The sequence below is a fragment of the Panthera tigris genome, chromosome B2 (genome assembly GCF_018350195.1).
Source record: "Panthera tigris isolate Pti1 chromosome B2, P.tigris_Pti1_mat1.1, whole genome shotgun sequence".
Lineage (NCBI taxonomy): Eukaryota > Metazoa > Chordata > Mammalia > Carnivora > Felidae > Panthera > Panthera tigris.
In genome coordinates, this window is record NC_056664.1 from 42,369,335 (window position 1) to 42,385,522 (window position 16,188).

At 49.8% G+C, this 16,188-nt stretch overlaps 1 long non-coding RNA gene across 1 annotated transcript; it reads right to left on the reverse strand.

Annotated features, from left to right (window-relative positions):
* Positions 1–202: 202 nt before the first annotated feature.
* On the reverse strand, positions 203–15,711 carry LOC122238384. Its single transcript, XR_006217293.1, has 4 exons — positions 15,613–15,711; positions 14,418–14,561; positions 954–1,033; positions 203–418 (listed from the first exon to the last, which is right to left on the reverse strand). It is a non-coding gene; the product is annotated as an uncharacterized LOC122238384 (long non-coding RNA).
* Positions 15,712–16,188: the final 477 nt, after the last annotated feature.

Below are 16,188 nucleotides of genomic sequence, written 5' to 3' on the forward strand. Positions count from 1 at the left end.
CTGGTTTGTCTCCATTTTGTTGGGGGAAGTAAAGGAGTAAAAGGTTAGAATCTGGCACATGGGGCAGAACTAGAGTTCAGATCGCACACACCTTTTCATACCCCCCTCTCTCTCTCTCTCTCTCTCTCTATCTTTTTTTTTTTTTTTGAGAAAGAGGGATTATTAGTTTCCAAGAGTTGCCAGCAAAATACCACAAACTGGGTGGCTTCGACCACAGAAATTTATTGTCTCACAGTTCTGGAGACCAGAAGTCTGATCAAAGTTCTTTCCGAGGCTGTGAGGGCAAACCTGTTCCAGGCCTGTGTCCTAGATTCTGGGGCTTTGCTGGTCATCTTTGGTGTTTCTTGGCTTCCAGCGCTCTGCCTTCATGTTCACATGGCGTTGTCCCCGCGTGTGTCTTTGTCCAAATTCCCCCTTTCTATAAGGACATCAGTCATAGTAGATTAAAGACCCAACCTACTCCGAGGTCTAAGGTGACCTTGTCCTAACTTATCATATCTGCAGCAACACTGTTTCCAAAAGAAGGTCACATTCTGAGGTACTGGACGTTAGGACTTGACATATGGATTTTTTTGTTGTTGGGGGGCAGGGGACACAGTTCAACTCATAACAGAGAACATATTCTTCTTGTTTGAATTTATTGTTCTCCAAATCTGGGTATGCCAATTTGATTCAGTCCGTGCCACACCTGTGAGTTTGGATGATAAACATCTGGAAGAAGCTAGTGATGGGCTTCTTCCTGTCCCCCTCCATACAGTGAGCCATCCATCCATCCATTGTTCACACACACACACACACACACACACACACACTTTATACAGCTGAGACTTTGGAAATTTATAATTGGAGGTCTCTGCCATGCCAGGGGCACTACTTGGAGTCCTATTTGTACGTGTCGCATGAGCTACCTCAGAGGAGTAAGGCCTCGGTTCAGAACACAGCCCTCTACTTACCAGCTCTGTGATCTCAGTAACCTCTTCCTCTCTGAGCCTCGCTTGCAAACACAGGAGCAGAGCCCGGTGCCCGACAGGTCCTGGGAAAATGATGGTGGCCGTTAGCGTTATTACTTTTGAGAGGTGTGGAGAGACAGAGCAGAAGCATGGCCTCCCAGTTTCCGGGAGCTCAACCTGAGACACTCCCCCCAGTGGAATCCCAAGCTCTGTAGCAGACGCCATCTCATCTGGTTTGCCCTTACGCCAATCCTGGAGCTGTGGTTCTTAACTCTTTTGGGAACTGGATCCCCCCCAAGCACCTGATAAAAGCTGTGCACCCTTCCCCACACAGCACGTGTACAGGGACTGTCCGCCCAGGTTTGCGTGTCGCTTCAGATGGTCTGTGGTTCCTCTCCAGCCCGTCCATGTGGGCTGAGAACACTCCCTTAAGAAGTAGCAAACCTCAGAAATCGGTCCATTCATTCACAAACCCTCGTGTGGCTGCCACACTCTGGGTGCTGCAGGCCAGGCCGGGGAGTGAGGGAGCGTAGGCTAGGAGACCTTGCCCCAAGTGGCTCGCAGGTGTCGAGGACCATACTCAGAAGCAGAAATGACTCGGTCTTGTAGCAGAAGTGCAGCAGTACTTATGTGAGAGCTCAGAGGAGGGAAATTGTTTCCCCTAGTGGGGAGTACAGATTCATCAAGTGGTCCAGGGAAGGGAAGGACGTCTGAGTTGGAAAACGGAAGACAAAAGCTTGGCTTCACATCGTATGTTGGCATTCCCAAGGTATGTGCTCACACAGGTGCACGTCCGTCAGTCTGTTGGTGTTTGCTGTCACCTGAACGGAGCTAGTGGGTAGAACCCTAAAATGCTGTGCCTCTGTTAAGAAACCAGATAAGAATGCATGCCGTACTCTTCAAAGATGGTCTTCCTAAGTCAATGCCCACCTCTGTAACTCACAGTTCAACCATTGGCACAAAGCACACAGGGCATCGACCTTCTGCCTGTCTTCAATCTTCACCTTCGTCCTGGGCTCTCTGGCTCTCCAGGGACCGCTCTCATCAAGCCTGGGTAGGATACAGCTCGGGTTTCTGTCCCGCACCATAAACACGAGTCTCAGATGCCCTAATGGGGCTTCCAACAGGGAAGTGCACATCCAGGGGTAATTGACCACTTCTCTCCATCAAGAGAGAGTTTCTTTCCACCCGTACCCCCCTCTCTTCTTTGTCCACATCACACTAATGGCCAAGAGCTGAAACTTCTTGAGGTCAGAGAACATTCTGATATGCCCAGGTTCAGCTCTGCTTTCATTGCTTTGAAAGCGTATCCATTTGGTTCTGGTTCATAACGCTTCACTGGGAATTTTTCTGCAAGACTTCAGTTCCTTTTGTGGTTCAGCGAAAAGATTGGTATTCAGGCTGGGTGCAGATTAGGGTTAGGCCAGGGTTGGGGCTCGTTCTGGTCAGGGTTTTACAGGGTGGTCGTTTGCAAGACCCTTATCTCAAGCCGTCCCAGATGGAGACGGCAGGGCCATGTGGCCTGGGACCCACTTCACAGAGAAGTTTCTCTAACTTCTAGGAGGAGAACACAGCGTGCTCCCCCCACACACGGCAGCAGCGAGCGGTCTTTGAAGAGGAGCTCACTGCCAGAACGAGTCTGCTGTAGCAAGAAGCTAGGAAAGGGATTGCTGGTTCCAGCTTGAGCACAAACCTGCAATATGAGCCCAGGTAAATCAATTCTGCTCTCTGGCACTTGCGTTCCTTATGTGTAAAAACAAGGAAATTGGACGAGAAACTAGATGAGGGTTAAAGTACCTTTCAGAGCTAAACGGTTATGATGCTGCAAAAACACCTTTATTTTAAATTAACTGCGTCTCCAAGGAAAAGACGCAATGTGTCCCTTCCTCCGCGGCCCGCCCAGGTCTGCCTTCCGCAAAATTTATCCCTCCCGTGTTCCCATAACACTGCGCTCATTAGAGAGCTAACTTAATAGCTTCAGCAGCCTTCCCTGACACCACTTACGTGTTCCCGGGGGCCGTGGACGTCATCATGCGAGGCTCCCTCGGGAGCTGGGCTGCATAACAGCCCCGTGGGCACGCAGGTCACAGACCCTCCCGTCCTGCCTTGCCCCTTCTTGCCTTGTAGGGGACCTTGTGTGGGGAGCTTACTTTGCACGAAACCCTGCATTAGGGCAGGTTGGAGCATAACACACACACACACACACACACACACACACACACACACGGGAACGCGCCTCTTGAGGGCGCTAGTGAGCCCTCCAGCCCCGCTGCAGTCCCGCAGGGTGTGGGGCTGAAGCGCACCTAGCATGGGGGTCCTCAGGTCTCCACCACCTAGCACCACAATTGTGCCATGTAAGCAAGTGTTTGCTGCACCCGGAACTCACCCTTTATTTTATTTTTTTATTAAAATTTGTTTTTAATGTTTATTTATTTTTGAGAGAGAGAGAGAGAAGAGAGAGAGAGAGAGGGAGAGAGAGAGAGAGAGAGAAAGAGTATGCAAGCGGACAAGGGGCAGAGAGAGAGGGAGACACAGAATCTGAAGCAGGCTCCAGGCTCTGAGCTGTCAGCACAGAGCGTGATGTGGGGCTCGAACCCATGAACTGTGAGATCATGACCTGAGCTGAAATCAGCCCCTTAACCTACTGAGCCACCCAGGTGCCCCGAACTCAGACTTTAAATGGCAAGATACTCTCAGGGTGCCTGGGTAGCTTAGTTGGTTAAGCATCTGACTTCGGTTCAGGTCATGGTCTCACGGCTGGTGAGTTCGAGTCCTGCCACGGGCTCTGTGCTGACAGCTCAGAGCCTGGAGCCTGCTTCAAAATGTATGTGTGTGTGTGTGTGTGTGTGTGTGTGTGTGTGCCCCTTGCCTGCTCATGCTGTGTCTCTCAAAAATAAACATTAAAAAATGTTATTTTTTAATTATATTTTTTAATATAAACATCAAAAAATTAAAAAAATAGAAAGATATTCTCATTCATTTTCGATATTACAGGGGAACACATCCACTTTTGGTTTCTCACTTCTTGGTCTTTTTAGCTGGGTATCATGAACCTTCATCCTGACAGCTATCAGTAGTCCTACTTTAGGTTTTCGCAGGTAAATTGAGAAAAACATAACCTCCATTTGAGGCCCAGTGAGTTTGCAAATAAAGTGCTTAGTTAATAGTAATTATTATTCTAGCTGCCAGTTGATTAGGTAATGATTTTTGCGAGGCAGTTGATTTATGTAGAGCCGTTTGCCCTTCTAGGAAGTGGTCCCTAAACCGTCAGGCACTTTGAATTCTTGGATGTGAATTAAACAGTTTCTCTTCCTCTCCCTCATTTCCAGTTGCATGGCTTGCACCTGACTGGGGTGGCCTTCTCTCCTCCCTGCTCCCTGCCAAACCTTCCTTTTCTTTCTCTCTCCCCTCCTCTTTCCTTATTTCTCTCTCTTCAAGTTTACCGGGAGTATTTCATTATTAAAGGACTACACACTCATTAGAGGAAATTTGAAAAAAGAAAAAACCCAGAACATTAGAAAAAAAATGGGGGTGCCTGGGTGGCTCAGTCGGTTAAGCGTCTGACTCTTGATTTTGGCTCAGGTCATGATCTCGCCGTTCGTGAGTTTGCGCCCCTGCACTGAGCTTCATTGCTGCCAGCGTGGAGCCTGTTTGGGAGTCTCCCTCCCTTTCTCTCTCTGCTTCTCTCTCTCTCAAAATAAATAGTTTTTAAAAAAGGAAAAATGTCCCCTGGCATCAGAGAAATCCACATTTTGGTATATTTGTACTTTATCTCCTTTTTTTTTTTCATAATTTTGAGCTCTGTTTGCTTGTTTTACATGTGGAGGTCATATTGTAGACATAATTTTGCGTCTTGCTTATTTTTAGTTACAACATGAGCATATCCCTATGTTAATTTTAAATTTATCCCAGGGCACCTGGGTGGCTCAGTCCGTTGAGCGTCCGACTTTGGTTCAGCTCATGATCTCGCGGTCTGTGAGTTCGAGCCCCGCGTCGGGCTCTGGGCTGGCGGCTCAGAGCCTGGAGCCTGCTTCCGATTCTGTGTCTCCCTGTCTCTCTGCTCCTCCCCTGTTCACACTCTGTCTCTTTGTCTCTCTCTCTCTCTCTAAAAAATAAACATTAAAAAAATTGTTTTTAATTTACCACAAACATCATCTATATTGGCTGCTGCAATATGGCTGCACTTGAGGCACCAGATTGTTTAGGGAGGTCCCTGTAGGGTTGATACTCACTTCTTTCCAATTTGTTGTTCCTAACATACCGTGGCTGGGAAACCACCCACCAAGCCTGTTAGAAAGAGTTACTAGGTCTTGTGATCTTGTGGGAAGGGCTGAGGGGCTTTCCTCAGGAGCCTTTGAGTTTGAATTTTGTTAACATATTCTTTAGTCTCTCAAAAACGTCCTTTACTTACCTTTTCAGTGTTTTTTAATGTTTATTTATTTTTGAGAGAGAGGGAGAGAGAGCAAGCAGGAGAGGAGCAGAGATAGAGGGAGACACAGAATCCAAAGCAGGCTCCAGGTTCCGAGCTGTCAGCACGGAGCCTGGTGCGGGGCTCGAACTCATGAACTGTTGAGATCATGACCTGAGTCGAAGTCAGACGCTTAACCGACTGAGCCACCCAGGCAGGCGCCCCACCTTTTCAGTTCTTGATGGAGGCCTGAAAGGTCGAGATTATCAAATAATTGATCTTTTTATAAATGAATGAGTATTGCACTAGAAAAAAATGAGAAAATCTACTCTTCTCCCATTAGAGAAATGTCATACTAAAGAGGTCAAATAATGCAGTTGTTAAGAGCTGTCTGTGTCCACATCCCAGCCCCCCACATCTTGGCTGGGTGACATCAGGCAGCCTCTCTGTGCTTCGGTCCCCCACATAATGGGATGGTGATAGTTTCCACCTCACAGAGTTGTTGGGAACAGTCAGTTAACCCATGTAGGGTACTTAGGATAGAAGCTGGTGTTTGCTAAGCTCTAGCGAGTGTTTGCTATTATTGCGGTCTATGTATGTACAGAGCATTTTAAAATTCCTCTTAAACATTTTGACTACTCTTTTAGGGTTTTTTTCAACTGAAGTATAACATAAATTGTTATATTAGTTTCAGGTGTATAACATACTGATTTGACAATTCTATACATTACTCAATGCTCATCATGATGTAGTCAGCACACAATGTTATTACAATATTATTGACTATATTCTCTGTGCTGTACTTTCCATCTCTGTGACTTATTTAGTTTATAACTTGGAAGTTTGTATATCTTAATCCCCTTCACCTATTTCATCCATCCCCCCCACCGACCTCCTCTCTGGCAAGCACCAGTTTGTTGTCTGCAGTTAAGAGTCTGGTTTTTGTTTGTTTGTTTGTTTGTTTGTTTGTTTGTGATGAATGGATAAAGAAGATGTGGTACGCATATGCAATGGAATATTAAGCAGCCATGAAAAAGAAGGCGATCTTGCCATTTGTGGCAACATGGATGTACCCAGAGGGTATTATACTAAATGAAATAAGTTAGACAAAGACAAATACCATATGATTTCACTTATATAGGGAGGATTTTTGTTTTTTAAAGAGGCTCAGGAGTGGAAGGAGGAGGCAGATCAGAGGGCAAGGCCTGGAGAGAGAAAGAGCAAGGAGGAGGAGACCCGGGGTTCAGGGAAACGAGGCTGACACCTGGGTGCCTCTGCCCCTAAGGCTGATGAGTAGGCTCTGGTCTCAAGGCCTCCTGGGCATGGCCCAAACTAGGCCAGGAAGTGAGAGTTAGGGCCCAGCAGGGGAGGGGAACAGGAGCTGAAAATTAGAACCTGAAGGAGGAAGGGACTGGGGTCTACCCTCCCCACTGTCACCGCCTAGGTGGGAGACGAGTGCAGAGTCTGGGGTCAGGAGCAGGGGGAGAGTCTAACTGTAGAATTTGCAGTTTTCCTTACAGGGGGTACAGAACAGTTGCATTCTGGTAACGGAAGTGAAATTAAAAATACGAGCAGGAAATAAAATTAATTTAAAAATATCTGAAAACATGTATTTTGTGGCTCATCCAACTGGCTGAGCTGGGCTGGCTTGTTTTTCCTCAGACTGACTGATTAATAGGACAGAAGTGAGGAGGTGTGAATTTATCTTGGACCCAGGTGAGGGGCCAGGGGGCTTGGCATCAACCCACTCTGACTAAATCTGCATTTTCAAGTCCAGGAGAGATGCCCACATACTGGGGGGTGGAGGAGCTGGACGAGAAGCATTTCAGACTGAGCTCCTTCTCAGCAAGCTTCTAGAAGCTGTTTGCTTTCTTCCGTCTTTTGAAAATACAGCCACGCAGGCCCAGAGGCAACCCTCTGGTGACTATGGGACTCGGGGGCCTGTCCCTGGCTGGGCTGAGGACCCAGAGCTGGTCCAGGAAAGGAGAGAGTGGTGCAGACATCCAGCCTCAAATGCTCTCTGGGACGAGGAGGGAGGACCAGTCGGCACTCAGGGACATAAAATAAAATCCTGCTGGGCTGTTTTCCTCCCTGAGCATGGAGAATCATTTAACAGCATGAAAGGTGGTCGAGAAGCAATAAATAATCTTCAAATGAGGTAAAGGCCACCGTCTGGGAGGTAGAGAGAAGGAGAGAAGCTGATTTTGCTGTAGCCCAAGACACATATAATTAAAAACAAAGACATCTTTAAGATAGATCTAAGTCAGCCTCCCTGGCCGGCTCCTTCAGCCTGCAAATTCCCCATGTCCCCCCCCCCCCCCCCCCCCCACCATCTCCTTTTCCCAGAAAAGCCTGGGAACACCCTCAGAAGAAAAACTCATCCTAACGAGAGAAGACATGTTCTTGAAGAAATTTTGACTTCTAGTTTACGGCTCGGTAAGCATTTCAGTAGAAAGATGCCCCACACTCAGGCACCAAGTCAAGGGCACATAGTTCCAACGCTAGCCTGCGCCTCGGTGTGATTAGTTTTACAACATTTGCAATTAAACGTAGATTTTCTGCCGCCTGAACCTGACCGGACTAGGGGCTCTGGGGCTTCTGGATCTCTCAGCGCACATGCGGAGGCACAGGGAGCTGTGTGAGGGTCCCTGCAGCGTGCCCTCCCCCCGCCCCCCCACAGCACGCACAAATGGAAACTGCCCGGAAACACACCTGAACGTGGAAAAGCCGCCTTTCCCCAAGCCTTCTTCCTCAGAAATAGATCTGCTCTACTTCTGTTATTTGATATTGATCGTTGAAATTTTCCTCAACCAGAAGTGTAGGGTTAAGGATCTCTTTTTTTGAAATACTCCAGAAATCTAGAAGATAATATGATCGCATAAGCTCGTGTATTTTGGCCTCAGGAGAAATTGGTTGTTGTGTGTGTGTCCGCGTGTGTGCATGTGTCTCTGTGTATGTGTGTGTCTGTCCTTGGGGGGGGGGTCCAGGGAAGAAGAGCACAAGAAGGAGAAACGTGGCGGGTGTGGCAGAAGTCCTGGGTGCCACAAAAACCATGACGGGAGAGGAATGTGAAAATCTGGCATGCCCTAACAAGCAAACCCCTGTGAGCTGACCACCCAGTGGACTTCCTGAAAGTTCCACATTGCCCTTTCTCTTGAGATGGCCAGTGCTGCCCAGCATTGATTGGGAGCAACTTGCAGGAACAGAAAAAGATTGATTTTTTTAGTCCTGCAACTACCAGCCCCTGCTCAAGCCTGCATGGTGTGGCCTCCAGCAAAGCGAGCGGTTTTGTGCTTTCTCAGGTCAGTTCAAGAGGCAGTAAAGCAGGTCGGAGCCCACATCTCCAAAGTAGCCGAGCAGAGTAGGGAACAAGCCAGGCCTTGAGTGGCAAAAAGACCTAGATTTGAATCCCAGTGGCCACTTTATAACCAGTGCGATCCCGGGAACGTTCCTTGACCTCTCTCAACCTCAGTTTTCTCATCTATAAACTGGGGCCAGAGATGCCCATGATGTGCCATTCTCGTGAGGCGCTGAGAAGGTCACGTGCATACAGTGGCTGGTCTGAGGTGGGTGCTTAAGGGGTTAGAGGCCCCGTGCTGCCCTCTCCCACAGAGCCCTCCAGTCTGCCGCTGTCATAGACCTGGCAGAAGGACGGCTTTATTCCCTTTTGGGAAGCCGCCCCACCCTCCTACACCCTGGCTGCCTCCCTGGCCATCCCCTCAGCACTTGGAGCTGGAGCCTGTCACTCGGGTCCAGGAAAGACCTGGAGAAGGTTTTCAGAAAGGAGAAGAGGGAAGAGTTATAGCTCCACCCAGGCGGGGCACTGAGGCAGGAAGAGGTGGACCTGGCGCGGGAGGCCAATTCCTGCCTGCTCCCAGTCTCCCAAATAGCTGGCCCAGATGTCTTCACTTTCTTCTGGAAAGCTTCCTCTGGTTTAGTCTGACACTATCTTTGACCGCCCTGAGCAGCCCCCCATGGGAATAGTTCTGGTGCTGTCTGTCCCTTACCAGCTGGCATTTTTAGATGCGGTCATTATATGTTGCTGGGGTCTCTTTACATCTTGCCTGATTTCTCCTGGAGCCCCTGGGTTATCCACACCCACATATGGTTGTGCCAGCCCCGTGAGAAAGAATCCAGGAGTAAGAGTCACCACCCAGTAACGAGGGTGGAAAATCACATACGGGTGTTCAGGTGAGGTCTGTGGGGTGGGCGTCATCGATTCAGAAGTTGAAAATGGGACTTTCGGACGTTGAAACTTAGTCGATTGTCAATTTTTACGAACCCACCTTTTTTTTTTTTTTTTTTTTTTCTCCACAGGAAAATACTTGAATGTAAAACCTCCCCACCCTTTACCCAGACTTCTCTGAAGTTGGGCTTTTGACATTGATTTTCCCAGCTCAGTATCAAGTATAGCATCACTGAAGATCACCGAACTGCTGTTTAGACATTTTAAAGATGCAATTTGAGTTCCAGTCGGGGGAAAGGGGTGGATAAAAGAGATTATATGATAATGATATGGCTGTGGAAGCCTGTCAAATAAAGTGCATTTTCTCTGGTGGGCAGGCTATTTCTGGAGCTGTGCACGAGTTGCTACACGGAGGGATGTGTTTATCCTAATGGGAAGCAGGACTGAGCGAGGCCACAGCTCCCTGCACAGTTTTTAGAGTTTTGAGATACCACAGAGACATTTGTGGTGTCCAGAAGACGCATTTAGTCTGTGCTGGCCCTTTCAATTTGTGCTGACTTGGCTCTGACAGGGATCAGAGGAAGGCAAGAAGTCTAAAGGCTAAAGTGAAGGAATGTGTGTCTGTCCAGACATGCCCATTTAATAAGAAGACATATAAGAAAAGAAAAGTCAATGCAAACTGGTTTAAACAATAAGGAGTTTACTATACAAGCTAATAAGTAGCCCAGGGTCAGGGGCTTCAGGTAGGGTATGATCAAGGCGTTAACTCTGTTTTCCCATAAGCCCACCTGCTCTTCCTTCTTCTAATTCTTTTCCTTAGTCTGACTTCCTCACGGCTAAAAGATGGCCGCCAGCAGCAGCTTTCACACTTGCCTCTTTGGTCATGTCCAGGGAGAAAGGGAGATCTTTCCTCTGAACTGGTCAATTTAAGCCACCCCCCGGATTAATAGCAGTCACTAGTCTGACATCCTGGGCTGATTGGCCTAACCCAGAGCTCTGAGCCCAACACAAGCCAGGAGATTTGAGTCACCTTCACTGGTGGGATCAGGTTCCCCGAGACACCGATATTACAGAGGCGGGGGTGGGGCGGATGGGGAGGAGCAGACTTTGCAAGGAAGGCAAGGGGAGAATGAGTTAGAAAGGAAAGCAGTTCAGCAACCAACAGTGTTCCCAGCCAGGAATGTAGAAGCCCTGTTTTAACAGAGCTCTATGGGCTGAGAGACTGGAAGTCTGGTCTTTCTGCCTCACATAGCCTTCCAGAATCAAGAAAGATATTGGGAAAGTAAGAATGTGAAATAGATATAGACAGTATATCTATGTGTAAAATATATGTATATGTATTACTACTGGAGCCACCAACTTCACAGATGAACAATTTTATGCCTCAGTGTTCTCGCCTGTAAAATGGACACAGTATTACTTCCTTAACATCCTTTGCCATGGATACAGAAGCTTCAGATGTTAATTCCAGTGCTCCTAGAGACCTGCTTCGCGGCCCAGATTGGGGCCTGATTTCCCCCAGAGTGGAATGGTAACCACCCAGCCCCCCTTGGTACTCTCTCCCCGTCGCCCGGGGCCCACCCAACCTTGGCTGGTCTTGGCAACATTCCCTCTGGAAAGTATAAAAAACAAACTTCTCCAGAGTTGTCAATCAGTGCCCACTTAACGCACTGGGGGCTGGGCCTCCTGGATAGAAAGCGTGGCGGGATTGGATCACAAGTGGGAGCCCTCCACCCTCCAATAGCCTGGGAATGGCTGATCAGGGCCAGTCCCTCCAAGCCTGGCCATGAGCCTGAGGGTGTGGACCGGGACGGGGAGGGAGCCTGCTGGCTGCGACCCAGGACACGCTGCCCTGGGGACAGGGAATGAAGAGGGGTATTCCAGGGTGGGAGCGAGGAGCAGGGTCTACAGTGGGGCCTCAGGTGGCCTTCCGCGCCTTGCAGTAGGACACTGGAGTGGTTGTCACAGGTGGTTTAAGTCTCCGCCAGAGCTGAAGTCATGGTCGAGAAGGCTGTGGCTTCCGGTCCTGGGGCCGCCCCTGCTAAATGGGATTTGATCGTTTCTGTGGACGCAGCCTTGATTTTCATGGCACAGAAGCCCTCATTTCTGTCTCCCAGATGCCAGCAGGCCAGGAGCTGCTCTGTCTGCACAGACACGCAGGCGTGCACACACACATATACGGATTCACGTGCGCGTGTAGAGGTGCATGCATGCTTAGGTCCCTCTGTCTCAGGTGTCGTCGGCTCTGTCCCTCCGGCCACCCCACATGGAGAGAGGTTGTATTCCACTTTTGGGCATGGACGGCAAGCACTGGAAAGACTGCTTCCTCTTCCTTCCTTCCTGAGAGGCACTGCCTGTGGGAGCTGCTCAGAGGGAGAACCGCAGAACCGCAGGGCCCTGACTTTGAGGGGAGAAGCCGGACTCCTGTAAGCTTTCTGCATTTCCCACAGTGCCTGGCGTGAACAGCGTCACGGGGGCTTGTGATCCAGGACGATCTGAAGCTTTCCAGAGGGAAGTCTAGGGCCCCAGAGAGGAGCTGCCTCCGGCCACCCTGCGGGTCTCCAGCGGAGCCTGGTCCAGGGCCTGGGTTCGGGGGAGGTGTGGGGCAGTTGAAGCCCGAGGGCAGGACTGCATTTCCAGAGACATGTGTGAGCTCCTCTGGGAGCGTGTAACTGGAGAAAAGTCCGGAGAAGCCATGGAGACCTCTGAGGCCCACCTCTGCTCACCACAAGATGGCAACAGAGCTTTGTGCCAGCCCCAGCGATGGGGAGGTGTCCAGCACTCTTTGGGGACTGGACCTCGCATCCCTACCCCTGAGGGCCCGAGTTTTCCTTCAGCATCTTCAGGTTAGGCTGGGAGTTCATTTAACGTGGACCTGGGTATATCTGTCCTTCCTGTTTTATTGCCTTGAACTCCATTTGCCTGTGGATACAGGCAAAAATGCATCATTGAGGGCCATATGGGGTGTTGAATGTACAGTTTTCATTTTGGGAGAAGAGTTTCAAGTGGCTCTCCCACCTGGAAGCAATAATGTTTGAACCGTGCACCCTCTTGCCAGCAGCCCCCCAGGCTCCCTTTTTCCTCTGTGCTCTTTAGCGCTCCTTCCCACTGGGCCCACCGGGGTGGGCAGTTGTGGGAGGCAATAACTACCTAGGACGTCAGAGGAAGAGAAGATTTCTTTTAACTTCTGTATAGGCTGGAGGCAACAAAGCACCAGAGATGGAGAATATAGACATTCAGGAGTGAGATAATCAATAATACTGACTCATCCAACAGTTACATGAAATTACCAGGAGCCAAAAAGTGCTCTGGGCTCTGGGAATGTAGGAACGAATATCATGTGATCCCTGTGGTCCAGGCTTCTGGTGGAGTGGGAGCAAACAGGTGTGGAAGCCAGAGGTTTGATACATTGCTATAGAAGTTCCACAGATAAGTGTAGGGGCGGAGGAAGCAGACAAGGCAGGGCCAAGTCTATGGGAGGGAGTGGGACAGATGTGTGGAGAGAGGCACTGTTGTTCTTTTTAAAAAAATAGACCTGGGGCGCCTGGGTGGCTCAGTAGGTTAATCGTCCGACTTCGGCTCGGGTCATGATCTCGCGGTTCATGGGTTCGAGCCCTGTGTCAGGCTCTGTGCTGACAGCTCAGGGCCTGGAGCCTGCTTCAGAGTCTGTGTCTCCTTCTCTCTCTGCCCCTCCCCCACTCATGCTCTCTCTCTCTCTCTCTCTCTCTCTCTGTCTCTTAAAAGTGAATAAATGTTAAAAAAATTAAAGAGGGGGCACCTGGGTGGCTGGGTCGGTTAAGCGTCTGACTTCGGCTTAGGTCATGATCTCAAGGTTTGTGGGTTCGAGCCCCGCATCTGTGCTGACAGCTCGGAGACTGGAGCCTGTTTCGGATTCTGTGTCTCCCTCTCTTTCTGCCCTTCACCTGTCATGCTGTGTGTGTCTGTCTCTCTCTCTCTCAAAAATGAATAAACATTAAAAAATAATAAAAAATAGACTTTATTTTCTAGAGCAGTTTTCAGTTCACAGCAAAACTGAGGGGAAGATGCAGATATTTTCCGTATATCACCTGCCTTTACACACGCACAGCCTCTTCTATTACCAACTTCCTGCATCAGAGGGCACCCTGGTTACAATGGATGATGCTCCAGTGACACATCGGTATTACCCACCCGAAGTCCACAGTTTACATGAACTCATTCTTGGTGTTGTATATTCTATGGGTTTTGACAAAGGTATCATGACACGTATCCACCATCATACTGTACTATACACAATAGTTTCACTGCCTTAAAAAATCCTCTGTGCTCCCTCTGTTCATCCCTCTCCTCCCTCCAACCCCTGACAACCACTGATCCTTTTACTGTCATCATAGTTTTACCTTTTCCAGAATAAGCCTGTAGTTGGGATCAACTCTGCACCCAGCAGAGTCCAGGGTGGTGGGCAGGGTGCGGGATCACAGTGAGTTCTGTGATTACAGGCACGGGTCAGGTGCAGGCCATGGAAAGCCTAGTTTAGCCAGCCTGAAGGATTTGGACTTTACCTGATAAGGAGCCATCAGAGGGTTTAGAGGGACCAACAGTCCCTGTTTGCCTGGGGTCTTTCTTGCAACAGTGAAATCCTGCATCCCAGAATCTGCCCCCAGCCTGGGCGGACTGGGAGAGCTGGTCGCCCTACTTTTAAGCACCAGAAGGATATGGTTAGATTTGCTTTTAAACATACCTTTTTGTTGTAGGAGTATTTTGAGATTCAGAGAAAAGTTGCCAAGTTCAGGGTACCCCTCACCAGGTTTCTCCTACTGCCAACATCTTACATACATATGGTAGCTAATATGTGTCGATAGTACGAGGTTAACATTGATACATTACTATTCACCAGATTTCAGATGCTCTTTGGATTTCTTGCAGCTTTTCTACCAACGTCCTTTTTCTGTTCCGGTGGGAGGGGTGGCCACGGCCCCGGAAGGCTAAGGGGGTAGACTCGGTGGGACTCAGGATCGTCACTTGCTGATGAATCCGACTGAAAGAGTGAAGTGGAATGTTACCACGTATTGCTTGCTCCTACATCTTATCCGGTCATCTCTGGGGCAGATTATCCCTGAACACCTGCCAGGCGCTGGTCACTGATGTTCTCCGGACACACGGACGGCAAAACGCCCCGCTCCAGTTCCAGCCCGGTTTTCCCATTTCCCAGTGCCCCCCGACCTCCGCTGTCTGTGAGTAGGCTAAACACGAACAACTTCTCAAAAGAAGTCCAACTGAAAGAATTTTCACAGCCTGTCCTTAATGCTGCCAAGAATATATATTACCAATTTCCAGTGGAAGCTCAAATGTCCCTTTGCAATAACCTGGCCTCTGAACGCTAAGTTTGAGGGGTTACCGCAAGTCGGGACTACACCTCAGGGACCCAGTGCCATGCTGCCCGGTGAGAGGTGTTGGGGGGCGGGTGCCGGGGAGGGAGGCATGAGACGGTGATGGGGCTTGAGACCCAGAGGGTCTGGGTACATACTCCCTTGGGTCGCAGCCCAGGGTTAAGAAAAAAAAAAAAAAAAAAAACAGAATTCAGAGAAATCCTGGTTGGCATGTTTCTAGCCCAGATGGAAGAGAAATAGGACAAACTTCTAGAGGTGCCAAAACCAACACATGAGAAGCGCCAGCTGCCAGCAAATTCGAGGTATGTTGGCGTGCGCAGCCGAAGAGAAATGCATTCACCCTGTTGGAAACGGGGAGACGAGAAGACGGACAGCCGTTGAGAGAGAGCGGGTGCTCCTTGCCAACCGTGAAACGCCAGCTCGGGAAGCACGGCCGCTTCCAAATGACCGAGCGGGACTGGAGCAAGCCAGGGGAAGGGGCGCAGACAGCCAGGCGACAGGCATCTGGAGATGCAGGGCTGGCGGCTCAGCGGCCTGGCTCCCCTCCTCCGAGCAGCGCCCTCGGCCACTCAGCCTGCTCTCTGCACCCGTGGGGAGGCGATCCATGCCCACACTCCTCGTCTCGGCCCCTCTCTCGTGCTGCTCCCCCCTCCATCTCTGCTGTTCACACTCTTCCCATCTTTGGGGGGCATTGGTCACCTGGGGGCACATCTCTGCATATCTTCCTGACACTCGGGATAACTCTTGCATCCCAAATCCCGTGTCCCGAAGGGAGAAGCCAGGACCCTCGCATCTCTAGACGCCTGTGCGGCACTCTGTATGTGACGTGTCCGCGTGAGACTTGGTTTGAGGCCACGCCCCCAACCAGGGGGGCAACACGGAGTGGCAGGGATTTGATTCCTGAGGGCAGAGGAGGGATTGAGCTTCTGGTTTCTGCTGCTGAGGGTCCTATGTGCCGAGTGGCCGTGGGGTCCTCTCTAAGAAACCCCTTCGTGTGGTTGGGCGCTTTACGGCGAAAGGCTTCAGAGTCCAGCTCTCCTGGACATCTGTGCACTCTTTAATGGTCTTGACTAAACTCCCCCCTTCTCCCCCTTAAACGAACAAGAATGGATTCTGTTGTTTGCAACTAAGAATTGTAACTGTCACGCTGTCTCAGTCATCTGGGGCTGCCCTAACAAACTACCACTGACGGGGTGGCATAAACAACAGGCACTTACTTCTCATAGTTCTGGAGGCCGGGAGGTCCAAGGTCAGGGTGCTGGCAGATCAGTCTCG